This window comes from Xylocopa sonorina, chromosome 9 (genome assembly GCF_050948175.1).
Source record: "Xylocopa sonorina isolate GNS202 chromosome 9, iyXylSono1_principal, whole genome shotgun sequence".
Taxonomy (NCBI): domain Eukaryota; kingdom Metazoa; phylum Arthropoda; class Insecta; order Hymenoptera; family Apidae; genus Xylocopa; species Xylocopa sonorina.
This window is the reverse complement of record NC_135201.1, coordinates 738797-766779: the sequence shown is the minus strand read 5'-3', so window position 1 is coordinate 766779 and position 27983 is coordinate 738797. Positions and strand designations below refer to the sequence as shown.

At 45.6% G+C, this 27983-nt stretch overlaps 2 pseudogenes; both read left to right on the top strand.

Moving 5' to 3' along the window:
• The first annotated feature begins 22901 nt into the window (after positions 1–22901).
• LOC143426710 (uncharacterized) lies at positions 22902–24827 on the top strand (annotated as a pseudogene).
• An 895-nt stretch (positions 24828–25722) lies between these two features.
• Positions 25723–25877, top strand: LOC143427778 (5.8S ribosomal RNA; annotated as a pseudogene).
• Positions 25878–27983: the final 2106 nt, after the last annotated feature.

The window sequence follows — 27983 nt, the reverse complement described above, 5'->3', positions numbered from 1 at the left end:
AGAGCTTTCCTTCATCTAGATGCTGTTCCAACACTATTATTGGAACGTAATACTAAACAACAGTAAGTTTAATAATAATTATTTGTTTGACATAATTTAATTTAATAATTGCATTTTTTGACACAATTTAATTTAATAATTGCATTTTTTTGACACAATTTAATTTAATAAATAAATTTTTTTCAGAGATAATACAAATGAAATTACAGAACAAAATGTATCTACAGAAAAAGAAGAACTATGTAGGTATATGAAATTGTATTTCATATTTTTTTGTTATAATTTTATATACAATTTTGTAGTTCTACAATATATATCTCTTTTGTTGTAGTAATACATATGCAGAAGAGATTATAAAAATTGAAGAAGAGAATAGGTAATATATATATATATATATATTAATAGAATAATGAATTTTTGTATTTTTAATTAGGAAATGTATAAATTATACCTAAATTGTTTTCAGGAATGCAGAAAACTTTAAAATAATTCTGCCAAGCTTCCATTCTGCTGCCAGGAATTTTGAGATAGAAGTAATGAAACCGTAAGTTTATACTTTTACTGTATTTTATTTTATTTTATTTCATATTATTTTGTGTCAGCTAATTTATAATTATATAATTTTATATCATATATTTAAAAATCCTTTTTAATGAATCTAACGGATTTGAATATTACAGATTAAATATATTAAGAATTAGATTGAATATTAAGAAATCATTAGATGATAGCCTCAGAGTAAGAAAATTACGTGAACAAGTTAAAAGATTATAAACGCAAAATAAAGCATTGCGTACACAAATTCGGCGATTACATGCGAAGGAAAGGGGGAGAAAATCAGTCAGCACGAGTAGGCAGGATGAATATAACAATTTGAGGGAATTAGGTCGCAAGTTATTACCAGAAGATTTTAACAGGATATTAATAGCACAAATAAATGCACAGTGTAAAAGTAAACATGGCAGAAGATGTGATACATGGTCTAAGAAATTTTCGCTGACATTATTTTTTTCAAGCCTACGAACTTACAAGGAATTACACAAATCAATGACATTACCTTCAATCCGTACTTTGCAGTTATTTACACAAAAATGGAATCTGGTTCCAGCAATGAATGAAAAACTATTCCGAGCTCTTAAAAAGTGGGAACATTACCAGCTATAGAACGTCACTGCTTATTATGTGCTGATGAAATGAGTTTGAAAGCTCATTTATTTTATAGTGTAGTACATGATGAAGTAGTTGGCTTTGAAAATGATTGTGAAAATCAGACATCCAAAACTGCAAAGATTTCCTTAGTTATACTAATTACAGATATGGGGTCTCATTTTGTACAGTTGTTCCGTGATTTAGGCATATTTACTGAAAATTCCACTTTCTTAATTAATGAACAGACTGCGGCTTATATGTTTGATACGCCACACTTAATGAAGGCGACACGAAACAATTGATTAAAACATCATTTTCAAATTAATGGCAAAATTGCTTCGTGGTCGCATATTATTCAATTTTATAATCGCGATTGCAAACAATGGGTCAAATAGGCTCTAACACTATCAAAAGCGCATATCGAGCCGAATAGTTTTTTAAGAATAAAACTTAAATACGCTGTACAAATATTTAGCAACCATGTGGCTGCAGGCATGTACATACTACTGTCTGCCAACTTACTTCCAAAAGAGGTCGGCGAAACGGTAGAATTAATCGATCAATTTGACAAATTATTAGATATTTTAAATTCATCGACCAGGACTAATTCTAAAGAACATGGTAAAGTCTTTGTTTTAAGTAAGAAGCAGACAGACTTTTTGCGTAAATCATTGCTATTTTTAAATAATATAGAAGTAATTGGTATATATATTGTACATTTGTACATATATCCCTACTTTAATAAAAAGTATATTTTTATTAAAAACATAATATCTTCGTTTCTTTCATTAATGAAACCTTTACTTTTAAGATATTATATGTTTGTTACCGATATATTTGTATACATAGGTATTAAGTATATACAAAATAACTTTAAAATAAATTTTAAAATAAAATATACAATATATAGTATATTTTTTGTATTTTTCATTACATTTTTTCTTGTTTATCTCGTATAATATTTATGTTCTTATATTTTTATAATCATAGTAACATGTGTATTTTATATTTTTTCGATTTTTGTTTTCTTTCCTTATTTTTCAGTGTATTAGAAATAATACATTTAATATTTTTATTAAATTTTGGATAACTAAGTGTAAAAATATGTGTAAAATGTGTAATAAGTGTACAATGGCTCTGCTATCTGGATTTTGATGACGCGCATGCGCACTCAATTTTGTGGAACATCGACATCAAAGTCGCCGACAGGAGATTTCGCTACTCTATACTGTGTCATTATGCCTGTCTGCTTCTACGCTTTAACACTTTGACTGCCATGTTGGTGATATATGACCGGCCACGGTTTTTCCTGTGACGCCACGGTGTTTATTGTTGACGGGAGCGCTTCAACTGTTTACAATTGTAAAAAATGAATGACAATTGGCAGTCAGTGCATTTTGAATATGGCCGATATATAGAAGATACTTTGAAATAAAAAGTGCCTTATTGAACAATTAAAAATTTTTATTAGAACATGAATAAAAGAGAATATTAAAATATGTCTTGCATCTAACGGTGCACTTTGTTAAAACACTTTAAACACAAATGTGGCGTATCAACGCTGTCTGGACAGTAGGTCTTTTGATCCTAACAGTTTGACATTATTTTTATAACACCGTATAAGGTGCATTGCGAATGCCATTGTAAATTCTGATACTTTGATTTTTGTTTTCGTTGCGAGTTTATAGAGAATCAGCGCGTTTGAGACTGATGTATTCAATAATAACTCTAAAGCTAATTTTATGTACGACTTGAGGGTTCTTCTATGTGGTGTAGAATACGCTATCAATTGGTCTGATATATCTACAGCACATTTTCCTTTGTTGTAGTCTACAACTACTGGTTTATCACAAACATAATTTTTTTTTTGCAGACCTCTGCCATTTCGGCCGAATGTTTCGTCGAGCGCATAAAAATATCACGTTTGTCTTTCCACTTGTGAACCATAATACCGTCCTCATTTTACATAGCGATAAGTTCACCTCGTTTCAATTTTTGAAATCTGACGTCAACAGGTATTCCCTTTCTATCTTTTCTTAGGGATTCTACTAAATGAGTATTGCAATCGATTAATTTTTCGGCTAAATTTATACTAGTATACCAATTGTCGGTGTAAATCGTGTGGCCTCTATGTAGAATATTGTTGCATATATTCATTGCAACTCTTATGGGAGTTACGCATGGTTCATTTAAGTTTTTTCCCGAATATATTTGTAATTTGTATGTATACCTTTGATCGGAACACATTTTGAAAACTTTAATGCCGTATTTGTGTCGTTCTTGCTTCAAAAATTGCCTGAACTTTATACTTCCTCGAAAAGGTACCAAAGACTTATCGATGCATATCTATTCATCTAAATCATAGTATTTGGAAAAGTTTTATTTAGTATATCAGCAAGTTGTCTTATCTTATACAATCTATCATTTATGTTTGCTGGTTCATTATTGGTAGAATGAAGGAATCAAACCGATTTCTCGACAGAGCTGTTCTTGGAAATAATTGGGAATAGGTGTTATTGGTACATCAATCTGAGTTGTATTTTGGTAACTTCACCAGGCCCATCCATATTAGTAGTCCGAAATATCGTTTTATTTCATCTTTGTCGGTTGCTGTTCACTTATCTAAACGAGTGCATCTTCTATTTTGAATATATTGCTCAGCGTATCTAGTGGTCTCATTAACAATTACTTGTAGAATTTCTTCCGTAACAAAAGCAAAGTAAAAACTATGTAGCTGATTACCCTCGATCGGTACAGCAGTTCGGGTCTTTTCAAATGAAATTACACTTGCCACTGTTTGTGTTATATTATTTGACCTTTCGTTATCATTTATATTACGATCATCTTCATTTTTGAAATCTACTTCATCCTCGGTATACGATTCGATTCGGCGTCCTGAGCAATGTGTAGACTATTTGGTTTTCCGATACTTCAATTTGGGACGATTCTTCCCATGAAGACTTCTCGGATATACTCGGAAAATATTCAATGCTTGCATTCATATTTTCGAGGGGTAATCTACAAACACTATTATAAACATATCTTAGATAACATATCGTAAATGCTGCTTTATAATGGAGTTTGTCACTCCACGCAATGCTATGGCGCATCTCATTCCACCGTTTTAAGGTTACAAAGCTGTGATCTGCTAAGCATAGCATTATGTTTATCTGCCTTGACACTTCTTAGGGATATAAATCCCACACTTCCTTGCTACGGAATAGTGTTCCTATATGTCTACGTATCGAAGCAATAGAGTTCTATTGCTTCATAAAACGCGATATCGCATATCACTTCTATGTTTCATGATAAGATGTAATATTCAATGTAAAATAATAATATTCACTTATTTTCATCTCGTCCACTCTTCAAATGAATGTAAATCCCACACTTCCCTTTTACGGGATATCGTTTCTAAATGTCTACGTATCGAACCAATAGTGTTGTAATGCCTCATAAAACGCGATATCGTATCACATTTCTATGTCTCATGATAAGATGTAATATCAATGCAACGCGTTATGTATATCTCGTCAGCACTTCAAAAGAATATAAATACCACACATCAAATGCCTACACACTTTATTTATATCTCGTCAGCACTTTAGAAGAATGTAAATCCCACACTTGATGTCTACGTTTCGAAGCAATGCAGTTCTACTGCTTCATTGAACGCAATATCGCATCTCATTACTATGTTTCATGATAATGTGTAATATTCAATGCAACGCGTTATGTATATCTCGTTAAAACTTCAGCTGAATGTAAATCCCACGCTTCCTTGAAACGGAATAGCGTTTCTAAATGTCTACATGTCGAGGCAATAGAGTTCTAGTACTTCATAAAACGCGATATAGCATCTCATTTCTATGTTCCATGATAAGATATAATATTCAATGCAAGGCGTTATTTTTATTTCGTCCATACGTCAAAAGAATACAAATCCGACACTTCCTTGCTACGGAATAGCGTTCTTATGTGTCAACGTATCGAAGCAATAGAGTTATATTGCTCCGTAAAACGCGATATGGAATCTCATTTCTACGTTTCCTGATAAGATGTAATATTCAATGCAAGATGTCGGTGCAAATCTTGGTGGTAGTAGTAAATACTCCAGCGAGGACCTGGAGGACTGATGTGGAGAAGGGTTTCGTGTGAACAGCCGTTGCACACGAGTCAGTCGATCCTAAGCCCTAAGAGAAATCTTACGTAAATGTGGTGTACTAAAAGCAACAATCGAACGAACAATATATAAAAAAAATGAGGGAAAGATACACACCCATTGGGCGAAAGGGAATCCGGTTCCTATTCCGGAACCCGGCAGCGGAACAGTATACCAATCCGGGCCCTCATGTGAGTGTTCGTCGGGGTAACCCAAAATGACCTGGAGACGTCGTCGGGAGATGCGGAGAGAGTTTTTTTTCCGTATAAGCGTTTGAGTTCCCTGGAAACCTCTAGCAGGGAGATAGGGTTTGGAACGCGAAGAGCACCGCAGTTGCGGCGGTGTCCGCATCTTCCCCTCGGACGTTGAAAATTCAGGAGAGGGTCACGTGGAGGTGTCGCGCCGGTTCGTACCCATATCCGCAGCAGGTCTCCAAGGTGAAGAGCCTCTAGTCGATAGATTAATGTAGGTAAGGGAAGTCGGAAAATTGGATTCGTAACTTCGGAATAAGGATTGGCTCTCAGGAGTGGAGCGTGTCGGGCTTGGTCGGGAAGTGGGTTTGACTGACGAGCCGGGCCTGGGCGAGCTGAACGGGCCGCTGCTTCGTGCATGCGTAATCCGGAATCCGAGCTCGGTCCTGTGCCTTGGCCTCCCACGGATCTTCTTTGCTGCGAAGCTTTAGCGGCGGTTCGCCGTAGCTGTTGTCCTCTTCGACCGCCATTCAACGCTCAGCTCAGAACTGGCACGGACTGGGGGAATCCGACTGTCTAATTAAAACAATGCATTGCGATGGCCCCCAAGGGTGTTGACGTAATGTTATTTCTGCCCAGTGCTCTGAATGTCAACGTGAAGAAATTCAAAAAAGCGCGGGTAAACGGTGGAAGTAACTATGACTCTCTCTATACCCAATAATGCCGACGCTTCTAAACGTCTCAACATCGCTTTCATCCGTTCTTCGATCCACAACAGATGTTGGCTCAGGCGGTGTAACCCTATGTCCCTACTGCTTATAGCTCTCAAGGCAGCTTGGGTAGCCCATTTCCATAACCCGTGTACATCCTGGTACTCATCCGCTTTAGTATCGATCGGAGTATCTGTTTACACTCAGGCTTACACCCTTCCTCTTCTCTCCCTTCGTGGATTAGTTTGCGTTTGTAGGTTCCGATCAGCTGCACTGGGACGTGGTATACTTCCATGCTCTTCGACCACCTCGGGACGTGCAGCTACTCGCTCCACAGCCACGTCTATCTTGTGATCCCGCGCACTCTCTGCGGCTTCCAAAGCCGGGAGATCCCGCCTCAGCCTCTCCCCTCAACCTAGCCTCGAATCCTTTTCCCACCCCTGGCTGTCCGAGTCCTCGTTATTCCGCAGGATACACGTTGAGGCCTCCTCTGCCATTCTGAGTTGCTCTATCTCCTTCTCTAAACGTATTATTTGCGCTGCGGGGTCTTCGCAGGACGCCGGCGAAGCCCCCGAATCATTTCCCGGCCCGGTACGCGGCTTGAATAAATCGGGATTAAGCCCGACAGCGCGGTCAATATAATGGTTCTGTAAACCTATGGCTTTCTCGTCCTGGTCGCCGCGGAATAACACGGTGCCGTCCAAGTATTGCGAACTGGTGAGCACCCGCCTGGTACCTCTCGGTATGACCACCGTTTTCAGCGTCTCTACCCGATAGTCCTTGATTCTGGCGGGCACTCACCACCCCCATTTGTCTGCAGTAGGTTCCACGCTCCCATGGTTGTCCTAACCCTGCTGGCATGCCAGTCTTTCTCCGTATGAATGGTCTACGGTCCAAGTGACTCCGGAAACCTGAGTGTTGTGGGGGTGACTTTTGTACGTCAACCCCCAGCCCTGCTGCTCTTCGTCGGTTAAATCGAGTCTCATCAGCGCGTTCTCCAACCCAGGATCATCCTCGCCCTGGTCGAACTGGGCGTAATGCATATTAGTCCAGCTGGACGGTATTGAGTGGTAGACGTATGACTCGCCGCCGGATCGTCCGCTGCCCTGGATGCTCAGGGCCTGCCACTCTGTATTTAGTGTGGATCTCTAGAAGGAGCTAGGAGTCCGGGTTCCGGTGAACGTTCCACCCTGGCCGCCGGCGTGGGTGTTTATAGCCCACGACCAGTGAATATTTTCGCTGAGAAACATCACAGCGAACCACCCGGCTGTCGTCCCGGCACCGCTTGCCCGATCAAATACGAGACGAGACCAATATTTGAGAGCAGCCGGATCCTATTCCGGGTATCAAATTCTATCTCGTTGCGCCGCTGACCGTTTCCAGGCCTCGAACGCCTTACGCAAGTGTCTACCCCGCTCGAGGCGGTCAAAACCGCTGGCCTGGCACATTGCCATATTTTGTGTTGGGTTCTCATTGTTATCGGTGTCGTAGTATCCGAACCCAGTCGCTACTGCTAGTGAGGCCATACTACTCCATTCTCCGATCTTTATGGCGGGGTGCCGCTTGGATTTACTCCTTTTCGCGGCTCTCTGATGCAAGCCATTCACTGAATTCATACCGCCGTAGGCAGGGTAGCTCCCATCATTAATTCCGTTGCCCGTAGTCAGATTCATCTCCTCCAAGACATAAGTGAGGTCTCCGTAATATTCGAGTTTCCCACACCTGCTGGTAGGGTTCGTAGTAGTTACGCCTTCTATGCGTTGATGCCAACATACTGTTAAAGCCGTGGTTATGGAGTTCACCTCTCACCAGTTTATCCCCTTAGGGAAGTGAGAACCGCAGTAGTCGGTGAGGGCCTCCCGCAATGACCTGGTCACATTCAGCATCCCGGCGACCATCGTGTCAATGACATCGTTCATTGGGTACTCCGAGATGACCATATCCCGGGGAACGGCTCCGCGATGGTCGCAGGACCAAACATCGAATACCGTTCCGCCCAGCTCAACGGTTGCCGTACTCTTCGCCATGACTACGAAGATGATCGAATTGGCGGGGTCCCCAATATCGACCAGGTTTCTGGTGCGGACGAATTCCTTTCTTGCATAGATGAAATCTTCGTCCTCGCGCAACTCAGCTCCCCGCGCGACACATCTGACATAAAATTCCTCCACCACGTGCGCGAGCGGATAGGTGAGGTGCGCGGTGATCCAGGCGTCCCGACCAATGTTATCGGGACAGCTATTGTCAGCTATTAGGATATTCCGGACATTTGGACTGGCGAGGTACCAACTTGCCCTTCGCTGTCCGCCCACATGTAAGTTACCGCCGTATCGGAGTGCGTGTTCGAGCACATCCACTGTCACAAAACACCCGGCGTAGTACCAGTTCCCGCTTACGTGACTGGAAACTATCCTCTTCTCCGGCAATTGAGGGGGTACCCATGCGTTATCCACGCCTGAGGGTTGCGTTATCCGCACCTCCCTCAAGTCATCGTAAAGGTCCACCCTAAGGGCCAAGTTCCGGTAGTCCGCCCCTCCCCCCTCCGCTTATTGCACGATATATCGCAGAGATCAGCAGCGGTACGCTGCTCACATATCCCCAGGTCTAGATTCCCTTGGCCGGGTTGATCATCCCGGCAGGGCAGCGTTGGTGCGCGCTGATGGGCTTGACGACCCCACCGTCCCGATGTAAGAAGCATCAACCCCCTCACAAACGCAAATTTTCATGATGGCCACACCCGACCCTAAAAATTCCGGAGGCAAAATAGCCCTCCATTCGGATCTCCGGGTGAGGGCAGGGCCGGGTGAGGTGATCGTGGCGTATGATGGGTCAAGACGGGAGAGAAATCCTCGGCCCGCGACCCCGTCCCACGGTATTGGCCCCATAGTCGAGCGGCGGAGCCGTCAAGCTCGGCGGTCGGCGACGGCTGTACTCGGCCAGCGTCGACGGGCCGCGACTGGGCGAGAATCCGCCGACGAGGCTTTGGCTAGGGCTCTAGGTATCAGCCTTTGCGCTGTCGAAATCCGGATAACTAGGTGCGACGGAAGACCCAGGTCAGATCCGGTATCTCTGGCTGGGTCAATAAGAAATAGGGAAAGGAAAAACCAGACTAGGAACGTTAGATCCGCGATTCCCCCCGCGATCGCGTACCCACCATACCCCATCGCGTCTACGTCCGCAACCGACATAGCTCAAGCGTCGACGTCGACGTCGACGCCCGCGATCGGATTCGCGACCACGGGACTTAGGATACTGCAGCTGAATATGCAACACTCAGCTGCAGTTACAGGGCAAGTGACTCAGCTCGTTGCGGAAAAGTACCTAGACGTCCTGCTATTGCAGGAGCCATACGCTAGGAAACTAAGCACGAGCTATGCTATTTGTGGTCTAGGGATCGGTATGAAGGTGGCGGCTGTAAGCTCACAACACCCGCGGCAGTCGCCGTTAGCAACCCTCGTATCGAAATGGTATTCATCTCGCAGCTTAGCAATACGCACTGCGTTTGTGCGGAAGTGCTGGCGCCCGGCATCTCGGTATACGTCGTATCGTGCTACTTCCAGTACAGTGACGATATCGAGATGCACCTCAGGCACCTCCAGACGGTGTTTCATAATCTGAGGGGGAAGAGATTGTTAGTTTCGGTAGATGCCAACGCCCGGTCGTCACTCTGGGGGCCGCAGAGTATAGACGATAGGGGAGCAAAGTTCGAGGAGCTCATACGGGCGTTTGGCATGGAAGTTGTGAACGATATCGGTCAGCTACCTACCTACTGGTCGATCAGGGGCTCGTCATACATCGACGTTACTCTGGCATCGCCAACCATGCTCCCACTCATCGGGGGCTGGAGGGTACGGAAAGATTGGGTGACCAGCGATCACAACGCAATTGACATCCGGCTGAGGGTCCCGAGCACTGTAGCGGTGGATCAGGGAGGAGCAAGCACTCGGTTCGACGTCAATCGAGCCGATTGGGAGCTCTTCACTGAAAGCCTGGCCGATCAATCTAGATCGAGGCTCGAGACAGTAAGGCTGGAGTCTGCGGAAGATGTAGATAGGTTGGCGGAGACGCTAACGGGAGTCATCACTGATTCCTGTGCCGCGTCAATGCCTTACAAAAGACAACTTAGAAAGTCCAACCCGTGGTGGACGAAAGAACTTTCAGATATGAAAAGATCTGTGCACAGTCTGAGACGTGTGGCTCAGAAGGAACGTGACGAAACCGCTCGCCAAGAAAAATGGTTAAAGTACCGCTCCTCTTTGCAGGAATATAACAATAAGGTGAAGCGGACGAAACTCGAAAGCTGGCGACGCTTTGTAACCTCGAACGGGAACTCGGGGCCCTGGAGTACCGTCTATAAACTCCAGGCGAATAAACTCCGAGTTGAGAGAGTCCTTAGTACTCTCCGGCGTGGTAGAGACAACACATATGATAGTCGCGAGACAGCCAGCTTACTCCTGAGTACGCACGTCCCCGAGGACCGGGAAGAAGAAGACACGCCGGAGCAGCGAGAGATTAGGGAAAGCGCACACTTCGCGCCTGACACTCCTGATGCCTCCTGTTTCACGGAAGCGGAGGTAGTGAGTGCAGTAAAGACTTTCAAAAATAGAAAGGCACCGGGGCCGGACCACGTAGAAGTCCAGGCGCTGAAGGCCACCGTAGGTATAATTCCCGGTCAGATGACAAGAATATTTAACGGATGCCTTCAATGGGGCGTCTTCCCCTCGATCTGGAAGGAGGGCTCTCTCAGAGTCCTCTTGAAGGAAGGGAAAGACGAGAAGGATCCGAAGTCCTACCGACCGATCTGTCTCCTCTCAGTAGTAGGGAAACTCCTCGAGAAGCTCCTAAAAAAGCGTCTCTACCAGACGTCGTTGGCCCCTGGGATGGTCTCCGACCGACAGTTCGGGTTCACGCCCGGAAGGTCGGCGGAAGACGCGGTCGTGGAGATGCGCCGCATGGTCGATGCTTCCGAGCATCGATACGCTGTGGCGCTTCTCTTCGACATCTCTGGAGCCTTCGACAATGTCTGGTGGCCCCTAGTTTTAGAGTCGATGAAAGAAAGAGGCTGCCCTCGGAACGTTTTCGAAGTAATGAAAAGTAGGATCTCTCAGTAGGATCTGTACAGGTTTCCAAGCGGGCGACGAGAGGGTGTCCGCAAGGCTCCGTTCTCGGTCCCGCCTGCTGGAACCTTATGTTTGACAATCTCCTGCGGTCACTCCAGACCACAGTCGAGAATAGGTTCATAGCTTACGCGGACGATCTCCTAGTCCTCGTAAGCGGAAATAGTAGAAGAGAATTGGAGATAAATGGTCAACAAGTTGTTGACCAGATTCTCCTTTGGTGTAGGCTGGCGAAACTCGAAGTATCGGCCACAAAGACGGAGGCAATTGTCCTCAAGAGTGGTTTGATCGAGAGGCCAGCGATAGGAAGAAGAGGAGGCACGCGCCCGGACAGAAAACGCAAGGCCGTTCGGTCTTCTAAAGCCGACCTTGCCGCGAGACCGCCGACCATCCGATTAGGGAATAATAGTATTAAATTCAAGCACGCGGTACGGTACCTTGGCGTCAACATAGACGCAGGTATGGGAGTCAGATCCCATTGTAGATATTTGAGCGACAAGGTCGGGTCGCTGTTCAGTAAACTTAGTAGGCTGGCGAGATGTACGTGGGGGCTCCGCTTCAGCTCTCTCGATGGCATCTACAGGGGTGCGTTCGTCTCGACGATGGTGTATGCCTCGGCGGGATGGGCCGACCTGTGCACGGAGAGAGAGTGGAAGGTGCTCAGATCCGCGCAACGTCGCGCTTTGATCGCGATGACCGGTGCATACCGCCGGATATCGTGGGAAGGTGCGTGCGTAGTGGCTGGCGCGGCCCCTATAGACATGGTCGTCCAGCAGCATAGGGCCCTCTACAATCTTCGTAGAGGAAGAGACGCCAGGATAGGGAACACCGTCATCCAGAGTGGATTGGAAGACGGTGAAGAACGCGTTAAAATTGAAGTCATAAACGTGTGGCAAACCCGGTGGAAAGATTCCCACAAGGGTCGCACGACGTATGACTTTTTTCAGGATGTTAGAGTAAGACTGGCCGCCGACTGGATTAGGCCTAGTCACTACACCACGCAGGTGCTGTCGGGGCATGGCAACTTTATGGCTCGTCTATTGACGTACGCCGTTGTCAATGACTCGACATGTATCTGCGGAGGTGCAGCAGATACAGTGGGACACTTCCTACTAGAGTGCCCACTCTTTGAAGCGCAGAGAGAAGCTCTGCGAGACATTATCCCGGCGAGTGAGTGGAGATGGCCGGAGGCGGCACCGCACTTGGTGTCGTCGCCAGAGGCATTCTCTGTGCTCGCCAGCTTCAGCCAGGAAGCGCTCTGGCTGAAGATGTTCATGGAGTAGGCTTGCTCCATCGTTGGATAGAATACAAAAGTTAAGTCTTCAGAATGGAAATTCCATTCAAACCAGTAGTTGAGGTCTTGCTTTGATCGACAACTCTTCAGTCGATCAAAGCTCTTTAAATTTCTAAGTAAAGGGTCAGAGTGAGCGTGTTCGCGTACACGTAGCGAGTTCGCCTCCCCGAGGTTCCCCGTGGGTGCTCCGGCGGTTAGGATTCGTCCTCTCCGACGGAGTAGCTGAAGGACTCGCCCGGTCGGAAAGGCGCCCCGGCACATCTGGATTTTTTCATCGCCCGTTTCAGTGAGGTGGGAGTACCCTGGGAGGTAGAGGCTAGATTACGTCGCATATACCCGTCTGGGTGAGGAAGCACGCCTGATCACCGTCCTGGTGTAGGGCAGACAATAAATCCTGGCCGGGTTGATCATACTGGAGACGGCCGGTGTAGGTTTGGCAGCAGCCTCGATCAAGAGTTGGGCGAATTCAGTGGCCCGGAGACCGCCCTTAACGTACCTAGTATCTACCCCTAAGCCGTATCACTTGAGATATTTCCATCCGGCCAATCCTTGTGGGGTGGGTTCCGTTGCCGCTTGTGTGCTAGACCCGCACTGTCCGGCCGTTTGTGGTTGTGTTACGCTCATGACAGGGGGGTCCGTCGTCCCTACTTCTGTCGGGGCGTCGTGTGTCCCTACCCCTTTCACGTTGGGGCCATCTGGACATTTAGCCCCCCGGGGCCGTTTCATTGTAACACCCGGGTCAGGCACACTGACGCTTTCTCCCGTTTCGAGGATGTTCCGTCCTGTGCTCTTTTTCTTCTGAACGGAACGTTTGACTTCCAATGAGTCGTTGAGTTCGGGGTTCTCCTCCTCGCGTACTAGTGTGGGCCCAGTCCCTATCTTCTGGTGGAGTGTACCCGCCGCCGTGTAGGTTTGGTACCACCGGTCGGGTCCTCGTTCCCAATATACCACAGGTGTGTGGAGTAGCGCTTGATGCGCGGCACCGGCAATGTTCATATCGCTAGTGGTCATTATGGTACCTCCTTTCCAGAAGAGGGATTTATTCCCTTGTACTCAAGCAGCGCGATCCGATTTTGTTACTCCACACGCTGTCTGTTACCGTTAACAGCGTGCATTTCGGCATTATGCGCTTCGGCAGCAGCGTTCACCCAACTGACACCTCGCTCTACCGTGCTGAGCCTCTCGGTTAGTGGTGTCGTAATCCGGGAGTTACGCGTGCTTTGTTTGTGCAGCCTCACGTCTCTGCACTCATTCCCGCTCGGTGTGAAGAATATACAGAAGGAGCAGACACGACTACCCCTCAGTGACCTATCGTTGCTATTTACACTGGTTATGTACGCAAAAGCGTACGCCGCGCGGTCTTCGGCTTCCTCTGTGACGTTAGCTAATTTTTCCAACGCCTCTTTCTGGCTGCTTAGGGTAGGATCGATCGTGCCACCCTCGCCCGAGCGCAGTTTTCCTCCTCTTCCCCTATCACCTCCAGTTCTTTTTCTGCTGCGACGTTGGGGCTATTCGATGCCCATAACTCGACTGCGTTTCAAGTAACCTGGGCTTCTTCGCGAGGGGTCAGATTAGATAGTCCGATGGCTTCACTCTCCCATCTCTTAATGGTACCGTCGCCTATCTCGAGCTTCTTCAAAGCTTGTGCTACTGCCGCCGCCCACCTTCTGTTGCTTGCCCCAGTGCCCAAGACACCTAGGATACGGGTGGGGTCGTCTTTGATCTGGGCCGCTATTTGGGAGGCGCGCGCGCTCAGACTCTTTCCTTTACGGATAGGTCTTCCTCCCCGGTCTTTCTTTTTCTCCTCCGGGGAACCGCCTACCTTGTTGCCGGTCTGCCCTTCCTCCTTGGATTTGCTGCCGGAGAAGCTACCCGCGAAGACTTCTTCTTCCATGGTAGCGTCTAGACGGGCGGCTCTGTCCTCTCAAATCGTGGGCGGCCGTCTATTGGTCACTGATGCCGGTACAGGACCTGCTCCGTTTATTGCAGTCCAACTGACTAGCCTGCTCAATTTATCCTTGGGCTGTTCGGTTTCATTGCAGGCGTGACTGAGTAGTGCCTCACTGAATAACTCCATCTTCCCCGTGAAGAACTGTCCTTGGTCCTCGGGTTCTGGACTACTTTCCGTAAAACACTGATTTACGGGGGTAGGGGTTGTAGTCTCCCCCTCACGCCGTCGCCGTCTGCCAACTTTGACGTCTGGTCGAGGCTCGTCACGACGTGGGCCCCGCTCAGACCCTCGTGAGGATTCGATAGTAAATATCTTAAAAAGTTAGGAATGAGCATGCAAATACAAAAATGCCATACGTTTCAAATTGTACATAAAAATAAAACCTGGTATATACAAAATCCAAAATTAAAACTAAATGAACAATCTGTCCCGGAGACTGAACCCGACGAGATATTGGATTACTTAGGAGTAACTCTGGATCCCTGGAAAGGTTTAAAACGTGCGCAAATGAGTGAAGCCATAGTGGCAGCTAAAAATATTTAAAAAATGGCTCTAAAATCCTATCAAAAAATTAATTTAGTAAGAACCTACCTGCTTTCAAGGTATATTCATAGCTAATCCACAGCCTATACAAATATTGGAGTCGTTGGACCATGAAATTAAACAAATATGTAAAGAGATATTACACATTCATCTATCAACACAACGGATGGTATCTTTTATGCAGAAAAGCGCCATGATGGACTCGGTTTGCAGAGAATAACGGATATAGTACGCATTGCAAAAGTAAAAAATAGCATCCGGATGGCTAACAGCGAGGATTTAGCGGTTCGAGATGCTTATAAAAGGCAAGAGAATATTACATTAAAATATGCAAAGTCAGTTGGATTGAGGTGGCCAGCCACGGGAGAGGAAATAGAAAGCGCACGAACTACATTAAGAAAGAGCTATGTGGACATGTGGGCTCAGCTTATCTCTCAAGGACAAGGCGTTCATGAGTTCATGAATGATAAAATTGGAAACGCCTGGCTATTTAGACCAGCAGTGCTAAAATCATCTCGCTATATCGATGCAATTAAATTACGCACTAATACCTTTGGCACCAGGGTAGCGTTACGAAGAGCAAGCAGGAATATTAGACCCGAATGTAGAAGATGCAACCTACAGTTTGAAACCTTGGGCCATGTGCTCGGTGACTGTATTCACACCTAAACTGCTACAATGAATAGGCATAACGAAATTGTTAAAATGATTGAGAAGAAAGTCTTGCGGAAATGGGCAGTTTTCCAAGAACCATCGGTTAATGTAATTAGAAAACTTGAGAAGCCAGATTTGGTAATTAACACGTTCCCTGCCGCGTGGGGCGTATACGCCCCACGCTGAACTTTCCGTTCAAGCCATTTGGTATTATCATTGTAAAACGAAGAATTTTTTAAAAATTCATTATAGAGACAATTATGGACATCTTAATACTATTGCTGATGCCCTCATTTAATCGTGGGGCGTATACGCCCCACGCAGCGTGATGGGCAATTTTTCTTTACTGTGACTTGTTTTTACTGCATTTCTCTTATTCCGATCAGTCATTTATTCGCGTGTCGTTGATACAATACTTAAAAGTTACAATACTAAAAAGTTGTAACATTCTGCGATAGTTGCGTGGATAAATCACACTTATGTTTGCCATGTTTTAACAAAGTTCATCGTAACATCCCTTTGTAATTGCAAAATACAAACTTGAATTTAACCAAAATGTTATATTTTAAATTGATATAGGCATGATAAAAAAAATTATATGTCAGGATACCACTCGCTTGGCATAATAATGTTCAGCCAGTTATTTGTTAATCTAATACCTAGAAAAATTAATTTATTGGTTTGTTGTGTTATGCATGTTAAACTATACAACCTTTCCTTGATAATTATGATTTTTGCACTATTTTAATTATTGCAAGGCATACGCCAGAAACAAAATAATACAAATGTAAAGCGTGGGGCGCATACGCCCCACGCGGCTTGAACGGGAAGTCTTCAAAAAACGGTCTGGCAGGGAACGTGTTAAAAACCAAGAAAAGCTTCTGGTGGCTGATGTGACTATTAGATATGAGAATAAAGATAATCTAAAGAAATCATATCAGGAAAAAATAGATAAATATAGGGTCACTGCCGCATATGTAAAAGCCAAATTGAACTGTTTAACAGCAGAAGTCATTCCAATAGTTGTTGGTTGCAGAGGAGCTATGCCTCTTGCCACAGTTACACATCTTAAAGCCTTAAATTTTAGTAAAAGCGAGATGAGGACAGTGGCTCCGATTGCTCTCAGATCATCAATTGAGATGGCCAACTGTTTTTGGACTATGATCGTACAACACGATCATTGTGGTGTATTTAGTTATTGATCTTTTCGTTTGTTTGTATATTTATTGACATGCATGTTATTTTATTTTATTTTATTTTACTGATTTAGTTTATCCTATTTAGTGACACGGCCTTGGCCGAATGTTTTAAGTTTTCATTTATTTACATAATTGATATATTTTTGTTGTTGTACATATTTTATCTTATTGTACTGTAATTTTATGTATTCGTAACGTTTGATTATAGAATTTTTCTTTTACTCCTTCTACATATATGCCATTAACATATGAATAATTAAGTAAATTAGGCAAATAAGTTGATAATACGACTTAGACATCTACGCTGAGTGTTGCGGTTTGAGTACAAGACATAAAACGGCGTAAGCCACATATGTGGTTCGGCACTAACATATTTATTTATGTAGTTTGTGTGTAGTATTGTTCATTATTCAGTTAGTTAGTTTATATAGTTGTTATATTTGTTACAGTGTTGTTGCCCAACGAGGGGGATGAATACCTCGAAAGTATACTGATTCCTTTTACAAATTAGTACAGAAACTAACCAAATGCCTCGTCATTTAATTAGTGACGCGCATGAATGGATTAACGAGATTCCTAATCTGTCCTTATCTACTTTCTGGCGAAACCACTGCCAAGGGAACGGGCTTGGAAAAATTAGCGGGGAAAGAAGACCCTGTTGAGCTTGACTCTAGTCTGGCATTGTAAGGAGATATGAGAGGTGTAGCATAAGTGGGAGGTGGTAACATCGCCGGTGAAATACTACTACTTTCATTCAAAAGGGCAAAAGCTGGCTTGATCTCGATGTTCAGTACCCATAGAGACTGCGAAAGCCTATCGATGCGACGGCCTATCGATAATTTTGGCTTGAAGAGTTTTCAGCAAGAGGTGTCAGAAAAGTTACCACAGGGATAACTGGTTTGTGGCGGCCAAGCGTTCATAGCGACGTCGCTTTTTGATCCTTCGATGTCGGCTCTACCTATCATTGCGAAGCAGAATTCGCCAAGCATCGGATTGTTCACCCGCCAACAGGAAACTTGAGCTGGGTTTAGACCGTCGTGTGGCAGGTTAGTTTTACCCTACTGATGACTAGTCGTTGCGATAGTAATCCTGCTCAGTACGAGAGGAACCGCAGGATCATTAAGGATATTTGGTTCATGCACTCGGTCAAGCGGCCGGTGGTGCGAAGCTACCATCCGTGGGATTACGCCTGAACGCCTCTAAGGCCGCATCCTTTCTAGTCAAAGGAGGCAAAGATATCTCTAGGAGTCTCGAGTGGGTCGAAAGGTTCAAAACAATGTGAATCTACTAGGTGGTCGGTCGCGTCCGCGCGGTCTTTGAATCCATCATCGGGATTTTGCCGAACGACGGCCGCAGCGCTCTAACGGTCGATCATGGGTACACCAATTTTGACGTTGAGACTCGGAATCGTTTGCAGACGACTTAGGTACCTGGCGGGGTGTTGTACTCGATAGAGTAGTTACCACGCTACGATCTGTTGAGACTCAGCCCTATGCTTGTGGATTTGTTTTGTAAGCTAAACGAGACCCCACTCGCCTCTCTCGCGGAGAAAGAGAGAGTTAATCGAAAAATATAAGAAAAGCAAAAGAAAGTACAAGCCGCTGGCACTTGGCGTTTAATAATATTAATATTAAACGTCGAGCGTCGGCGGCTTTTTTTATGACTCGGCGCAAAGCAATACGCCGCTGGAACATGGAAGAAAAAGTATACGGCCGCTGGGCACTTGGCGTTTAATATACGATATTAAACGTCGAGTGTGGACGGCTTTTTTTATGACTCGGCGCAAAGCAATACGCCGCTGGCACCTTCCAAATAGGCGGCCGACGGCGTGAACGGTATAAGCACGCTTAAAAAAGAGAACTAAAGAACATGTTCAAACATAGGCGGTCGCCTGACGGCAGCCGCGTTCTTTAATAGCCAAACCTACACCGGATAGTAGAACGTGCCCGTTGTCCAAGTCGCATTATTCACAGTCAAGTACCCGCCGGTACGAGTTTACGTTTGGCTAGTAAAGAATTGCGCCCGAGATTGACAGCAAAATGCAAATGTCGGACCGGCAGTTAGTTTGAAAAAATTCCCACCGAGAATTAAAGTTCGTACATTGACGGTAGTTTAAAAAAAATTCCTACCGAGAGTTAAAGTTCGTACATTGACGGTAGTTTGAAAAAAAAATGCCGAGCGAGAGTTAGAAATCGTCCGCGGTACCTTAAAAAAGTTCCGAGAGGGAGTTAATATTCCCACCCAGAGATAGGGATGGACCGTGGGACTTAGAAAATTTTCGCCACGAAAAAATTCAATCGCGTTCATTCGCTACTTTCTCGTTAATTAAACCGTTGACCTGTAAATTTTTTTGAAAAACCTTAATAAAACCTATTGATTGCACTTACCATCGCATTGTTTAATCGAATTAATTATTTTTAACCGTTTGGAAACGATACTTCCGGAGGGTTTTTGCGATTTTTGGATAATTTTTAGTTATAAACAAATAGTTTTTTTTCATAATATTACTTAATTTAATAGTAGCAATCAATCGTACGTGTTAGATTTTCGATATTTCTTTTCTTTCGTTTTTTTGAATTTTGCAACTGCTTTTTTTCTATGTTCCGATCGATTAAATTTTGTTATATTTTGAAAATACGTTTATTCATCAATGTCTAATAGGTCTACACAATCTCCGTGCATAAAAGTTCAACGTTAATAGGACTTTATACTTGTGTTCGCCGCGCGATTAAGTTACAACGGTCTCTCCGGACGATCCGTTGCCGCGCAAGTTTACCACCGTAAGCGCCCGTGCGTTAGCCTGCGCGGCGCCGGCCTACCGACCGGTCGTTTCGTATCTGTAAGGAGACTCGCCGGCTCGAGCCGGGCGTCCAGAGTAGCGCTCAGGCCCGTGGCTATTCTATGACTTCGGTTGAGAAGCAGTCCTCGAGAATACGTTCTCGACTGCTCTGTGCCGTGTCGGTGATCGAATTTTTCTCCACACTGCATGGCCACGGGTCGGAGTCTTTGACCGAATGTCCCATATGTGGCGAGCGTCGTAAGGCGGTGTTAGTGACCTTTTATGCGAGTTTTTCAAACTCGGGTATAAATTGTACCACCCTTGCATCAATTCTGGAACTTTAGAATCCGAGTTCTCGGACTAACAAATTTTAAAAATAACGAAATAAAAAAATGGACGTGACAAAGTGTACGAATTGTCCAGTACGCTAAGAGAGCGTGGATTTATATATTCCTATCTAGTCTCCAAAAAGCTAAAATGCTAAAGTGCTAAAATACAGGAAAAGCCCGAATAATATAAGTTGACCATAACACTAAAACATATATATAACGCAAAGAACCATAAAAATGAAACCGTCCGAACGAAAATTTCCTGAACACGAACCCATTAAGGGGACGGATGGTACATGGCATTTACGACACAAATATGTTGTTGCAGCCAGAACAGGCTCGATACGAACTTCCAAAAGGTGTCCCGTGTCGATTGCCTAGCGCGCACTTTATACGCGCCAGTTCGCCTACAATAGGCGAGATGTACGCCCTTGCCCATCGTCGATGCCCAGCATGTTTTCGTAAGAGATGATAGTAAAGGTCTAAGAGAGATATTATTCAGCGTGACGCGATTGTCCGCGCTTCCTCGTTTGGATGACCAGCATGTTCTCTGTACGCGCTATTTTAATGCCTAGCGTGAAAAAGATGTCCGTGCTTTAAGCGATCATTAACTGCTCAGCGTGAAAATTGCATACGCGCATGCATCGCCGATGCCCAGCATGTTCTCGCAAGAGATGTCCGTGCTATAGACGATTAAAGGTATATATCTCTCGAAAAATCAGCGTGAAAATTGTATACGCGCTTCCTCGTTGATGCACGTTGATGGTCTCGCGAGAGATCTCCGTGCGGTAGACGATGTATATTTCAGCGCGGAGTGTATACGCGCTTTTTCAAACGGTTCAGTTGGAAGGCATATAAGATCTTTTACATTGAAAACCACAACAACTGGGAACTGTACGATTCGAGTGGAGAGTGCAATACCTCGGCGAAATTGGTTGAAGTTATGTGTTTTCGACGTAGCGTATTGGCACTGAAATGAATAATGTGCTAGAGCGAGATCCAAAAGAGATCCGTTAGCCGCATCCACTGCACTGACAATAACAAAGTTATATGAACGATGTTCATAAATAACGAAACGGTATCGCCGTTCACGAAAGAGCGATACCGATATATATATATATATATATGCCACTACATATAATATATTACTTTTGTATCATCGATCGGTGTCTCGGGGAGAACCGACGACGTTTGGAGGAACTACTATGAATGATGACGATGGTGAGAGAAAGTAAAGAGGAGAGAGGAGTAACGAATAGTACGGTTCCCTGGTTGATCCTGCCAGTAGTCATATGCTTGTCTCAAAGATTAAGCCATTCATGTCTCAGTACATACCGAACTAAGGTAAAACCGCGAATGGCTCATTAAATCAGTTATGGTTTCTTAGATTGTACACGAAATTACTTGGATAACTGTGGTAATTCTAGAGCTAATACATGCAAATCAGAATTCCGACCAGAGATGGGAGAAATGCTTTTACTAGATCATAACCAATCGGTGGCGTGTGGTTCGTTCGTGCGTCCATCGTTCGCTTTGGTGACTCTGAATAACCCACAGCTGATCGCACGGTCATTTAGCACCGGCGACGAATCTTTCAAATGTCTGCCTTATCAACTGTAGATGGTAGGTTCCGCGCCTACCATGGTTGTAACGGGTAACGGGGAATCAGGGTTCGATTCCGGAAAGGGAGCCTGAGAAACAACTAGCACATCCAAGGAAGGCAGCAGGCGCGCAAATTACCCACTCCCGGCACGAGGAGATGGTGACGAAAAATAACGATACGGGACTCATCCGAGGCCCCGTAATCGGAATAAGTACACTTTAAATCCTTTAGCAAGGATCAATTGGAGGAAAAGTCTGATGCCAGCAGCCACGGCAATTCCAGCTCCAATAGCATATATTTAAGTTGTTGCGGTTAAAAAGCGCGTAGTTGAATCTGTGTGTCACAGTGTCGGTTCACCGCTCGCGGTGTTTAACTGGCATTATGTGATACGTCCTACCGGTAGGCTTAGCTCCTTCGGGGGCGGTCCAACAGACATCCCATCGCGATGCTCTTCACTGAGTGTCGAGGTGGGCCGGTACGTTTACTTTGAATAAATTAGAGTGCTTAAAGCAGGCTATCTTGGCCTGAATACTATGTGCATGGAATAATGGAATAGGACCCCGGTTCTATTTTGTTGATTTCCGGAACCCCGAGGTAATAATTAATAGGGACAAATAGGGGCATTCGTATTGAGACGTTAGAGGTGAAATTCTTGGATCGTCGCAAGACGGAGTAAAGCGAAAGTATTTGCCAAAAATGTTTTCATTAATCAAGAACGCAAGTTAGAGGTTCGAAGGCGATTAAATACCGCCCTAGTTCTAACCATAAACGATGCCAACCAGCGATCCGCCGATGTTCCTCCGATGACTCGGCGGGCAGCTTCCGAGAAACCAAAATTTTTGGGTTCCGGGGGAAGTATGGTTGCAAAGCTGAAACTTAAAGGTATTGACGGAAGGGCACCACCAGGAGTGGAGCCTGCGGCTTAATTTGACTCAACACGGGAAACCACACCAGGCCAAGACACCGGAAGGATTGACAGATTGAGAGCTCTTTCTTGATTCGGTGGGTGGTGGTGCATGGCCGTTCTTAGTTGGTGGAGCGATTTGTCTGGTTAATTCCGATATGGAACGAGACTCTAGCCTGTTAAATAGACCTAACTTATGGTATCTCGAAGGCCCTCGTCTTCTGCCGGTGGGTTTTTACTATCAACGTACAAACAAATCTTCTTAGATGGACAGGCGGCTTTTAGCCGCACGAGATTGAGCAGTAACAGGTCTGTGATGACCTTAGATGTTCTGGGCCGCACGCAGGAAGCACTGGTTCTGGCACGCACTGAAGGAATCAGCGTGTTTTCCCTGGCCGAACGACCTGGGTAACCCGTTGAACCTCCTTCGTGCTAGGGATTGTGCATGCAATTATTCTCCATGAAGGAGGAATTCCCAATAAGCGCGAGTCATAAGCTCGCGTTGATTAGGTCCCTGCCTTTTGTACACACCGCCCATTGCTACTACCGATTGAATTATTTAGTGAGGTCTTCGGACTGGTGTGCGGCCAATGCCTCGGCATTGCCGATGTTATCGGGAAGATGACCAAACTTGAATATTCAGAGGAAGTTAAAGTCGTACCAAGGTTTCCGTAGGTGAACCTGCAGAATATATATATATATATATATATATATATATATATATATATATATATATATATATATATATATATATATATATATATATTGTGACGGGTTTTCCCGTTACAATCCGCAAGAAAGGGGGGAGATCGAAACAATAATAAAGGGGTATACGGAAGTTTAATCCGGGGTACAGAATATCGGAGTACAAAATATCCACGTGGTATGATCGTCGATGAATTCGCCAACGCCAAATACAAAACAGAGAATTTTCTATCCAGTGAGTATTTCGTAACTGCGAGGCGGGGACTTTTTGGGCGCCAGCTACTCAAGGAGTAGCGAAAACTATTAGACCACGCAACCCGGGCGAGATAACCCTCGAACTTTCGAAATACTCTATAGCTCGACTACTCCTAGCCGAGTGCGCAAATTAGGGTCGCGGGATACTGAACTCACGGCTTCTTTCTAGATTGCCTCGTCGCGGTATTACAAAAGGGTATACGACACGCCGCGAATGACCGGGGATCACCACCCGTTATACGATACAAAATTACAATACGCAATATCACAAATGCGACAGGGAACAAAATGGGACGCTTTAGCGTATAAGGACTCACGTTCTCGCTTCCAGCAAGTCTGCATCTCGTTCAGTCCGTCTATCTCTCTCTCTCTCTCTCTCTCTCTCTCTCTCTCTCTCTCTCTCTCCGAATCGCTCCGTATGATCGCTTGCTCGGTAGCTCGCCAAATGAGTCGCTAAGAAGTAGAGGCGAAGAAGAGGATGTCTTCCTGCTGGCTAGCTCTTATATAGGTTTGCTGGGGGTCCTCGGATCCCCTTGGATCCTTCCTAGGGTTCCTTGGTGGGGTAGGGCTATGCGCGTGGGGATTGTTCGGGGCATCGAACGGTGAATTTCGGCGATCTTCCCTGGTCGACCCCTCTGGTGTGCCCAGCGGGGGGGTTTTCCTCTCTCTCTCTCTCTCTCTCTCTCTCTCTCTCTCTCTCTCTCTCTCTCTCTATATATATATATATATATATATATATATATATATATATATATATATATATATATATATATATATATATGGAGGAAGAATTATTATGAAAGAAAAAGTCGTTTATGGACCACAAATCGTAGCAAATACTTAAAGAACCCTCGCTTCGATAGCACAATGCCCGGAGAACGTTGTATTACGTGCAGAGGTGTTAAGCCTCCCGTTTTGCGCGTCTCTCCGTGTTGGCATGGCAGTCGATCGGAGCGACGAAGCCAAGCTCTTTCGAGAGCTCGTGCCAGAGGACGAGTCGTCCAATTCTCTCTCGATTTCGGGACGAGGAGTTGCATACTTACGTACAAAAATAAACTGCTCGCATGTGGTCTTCGTGATCCGCGGCACGGAAAAATAACAAATAATAACGTGCTCTCGCGTTTGGTCTTCATGACCCGTGGCACGGAAAAATGAAAAAAATAATGTGCTCGAACAAGCCGCATCCACTGCATTGCCACTCGAACAAAAACATTACATCCACTACCCGTAGTATGCAACTCCGCTTCGTGTCAGAGTGATCGAGGCGACCGATCCTCTGTAGATTATGCGTAAACTGAAACTATATTCGTTCCGAAATAAAAATTATAAGAGTCCAGATATATGGATGAAACAAACGCAAAGCATATGCAGCAAAGAGTAACCTTCCTTCGGTCGAGATCCGTCATGTTTAGAGAGGAATAACATTCGTCGTAGCAGCCTCGTTGTCGAGAGTCTGAAACCCGCTGTTGCGAGATCGAACTTTATTTGCTCGCTTCGCGTTGTCGGGAAAAATATAGACCGCTCGAGGCTGTGTTGGGCGAACGGGAGAGTGTCCTAACGAATGTACGAATTCTTTTGCCTTTACCTGAGCCTTACTGGAACCGACACGACTGGGTGGTATTGGAATTTTGAAGAGACCGTCGTCGTCGTTCGTTCGGAGGGGACGATTCGTCGCTCGCGCCAAGCCTCGTTGTCGAGAGTCTGAGAAAAACCCGCCGTTGCGAGATCGAATAATTTTATACTCGCTTCGTGTTGCCGGGGAAAATTCTATAGACCGCCCCGAAACTGTGCTCGACGACGACGAGTGTCCCATCGATAATAACATTATTATGTTCACCCCAACGAGAGCGTCTTATCGATCTCGAAAGCAATACGCCGCTGGGTGTTTGGTTTTTTTCTTCTTAGTTCGACGCGCACATTCGTTCCAGAGGGGACGATTCCGCGTGCCCGTTGTCTTTGTTGTCGAGAGTCTATAATCCCGCCGTTGCGAGCTCGAACAGTTTATGCTCGCTTCGCGTTGTCGGGAGGAAAAAGATCGCCTCGAGGCTGCTGGCACGCGGAGGAGTCCTAACGAATTTTTGGAAGATTTTTTTCGTAACTTTGAGGGGGACGTTACGCGCCAACCATCGGTGTATACGTTTCATCCGTAGGACCGATATATCGTGTCGCCTTGAACGCCGTCTGAACGGTGAATCACTTGACTCGTGGGTCGATGAAGAACTCAGCTAATTGCGCGTCAACGTGTGAACTGCAGGACACATGAACATCGACATTTCGAACGCACATTGCGGTCCACGAATACAATTCTTAAGCCACGCCTGGCTGAGGGTCGTTCACGTAACCAAAATACTGCTTGCATTGCGTTTCGTCGAATCTTTTTACCTTACGGTGCTCGAATCTGTCCGCCGTCGTTCATTCTCGAATTAAATTACGAACATTTCTGAGTTCGGGCGGCACCGAGAAAGGGAGGAAGAGGAGCGATACGCGACGTACGAGCGATCGTTGGACGTTCGTCCGAGTCGTTTGTGGCCGCGCCGAGGCAATCTGCGATTGGCAACGTGTGTGCGCGTGCGGCGTACGTAAACGTATTCACGGAACTCGACGGTGTGGCGATCACGAACTCGCGTGAGTTCTTCGTGGCGTCGTGAGTCGTCCGTTAATCGGACGACCGCTCACGGCAACCGCTTCGTGATTCGATCGCCGATTTTGTTCCGCGATCCGAATTCGCACACCCGCCACACGCATCGCCTTCGCCTGCCTTTAGTGCACGATACGAATATGCCGCGCGCTCGACATCGTTTAAAATGAAATTTTTTTCATGCCGCAAGACCGAGTGAAAATTTTTGGTCGGGAGAGAAGAGATATACAAGAGAGGGCGACATCGTCGTAACGCGAGGAACGATGATGTGCATCCGATCGCTCATACGTACGAATCTCTTTACCTTCTCTCTGTAAGCGTGCTCGATGGCAGGAATGAATTTCGTGCGTCACGTAGAGATGACCTCAGAATAGGTGAGATTACCCGCTGAATTTAAGCATATTACTAAGCGGAGGATAGGAAACTAACCAGGATTTCTTTAGTAGCTGCGAGTGAACAAGAATGAGCCCAGCATTGAATCCCGCGGTTCCGCCACTGGGAAATGTAGTGTTCGGGAGAATCCGTTTATTCCGAGACATCGAACCGCGTCCAAGACCATCTTGAATGTGGCCATTTACCCACAGAGGGTGCCAGGCCCGTAGCGACCGGTACGCGTTTCGGGAGGATCTCTCCTTAGAGTCGGGTTGCTTGAGAGTGCAGCCCTAAGTGGGTGTTAAACTCCATCTAAGGCTAAATACGACCACGAGACCGATAGCGAACAAGTACCATGAGGGAAAGATGAAAAGAACTTGGAAGAAAGATTTCAAGAGGACGTGAAACCGTTCAGGGGTAAACCTGAGAAACCCAAAGGATCGAATGGAGTGATTCATCGACGACGACACTGGCTCCCGATGGCGCGCGCTGCCCCGATGGTACCCTCGCGGTTCCACAGCGAGCGGTACGTCGTCATCGGCGAACGTTCCGGTGATGTAGTCGTGCACTTTTCCTCTAGTAGAACGTCGCGACCCGTTGCGCATCGACCTACGGCCCGAGTGGACGCCTGTGGCGTCGCAATCTTCTAGCCTGCCGCAAGCTCGATCAAACTACCCGGTGGTACGGACTTCGCACCGTCGCCGAGCCTGCCCAGCAGTTAGCAAACGGTGCCACGACTGCCTTGGTCTCGAGGTTCCTTGAAATGGGGAGCAGTCCCCATTCTGGTGACGGGCTACGGCTTCTTCCTTCTGGACGGAGTCCTCGGTGTGAATGAGAGCGTGCACCGGCACGCGTGCGAACGGTGCTGGTTGCTGGATCTGCAGGCGTGTGCGGCAGGTTGCCTGCGTGCAGGGATTGATGCTGGAGGCGGCGATGAGGCTGATGGATGGCAGGCGCTAAGCCTGACGTCACACTACACTCTAAAAGAATGTAAATCCTACACTTCCTTCCTACGGGATAGCGTATCTAGATGTTTACAAATCGATGCAATAGAGTACTAATGCTTCATAAAACGTGATATCGCATTTCACATCAACAGTTCAAAGCAAGTAAGTAGGTTGTAAAGCTCTATGCATCACATTATACTTATCTGCTTCTACCCTTCAAGGGAATGTGAATTCTGCAACTCCTTGCAAGGGTATAGCATTTTTAGATGTCTACGCGTCGAAGTAGTGGAGTTATAATACTCCATTCAACCAGATGTCGCATCTCGTTTCATTGTTTAATGTAAGATATAATATTCAATTCAACGCGATATGTTTATATCTTCTACAGTTCAAAACAATGTGAACTCTACACTCCCTTGCAGAGGGATAGCGTTTTTAAATGTGTACTTTTTGAAGCAATAGGGTCCCAGTGCTTCGATGT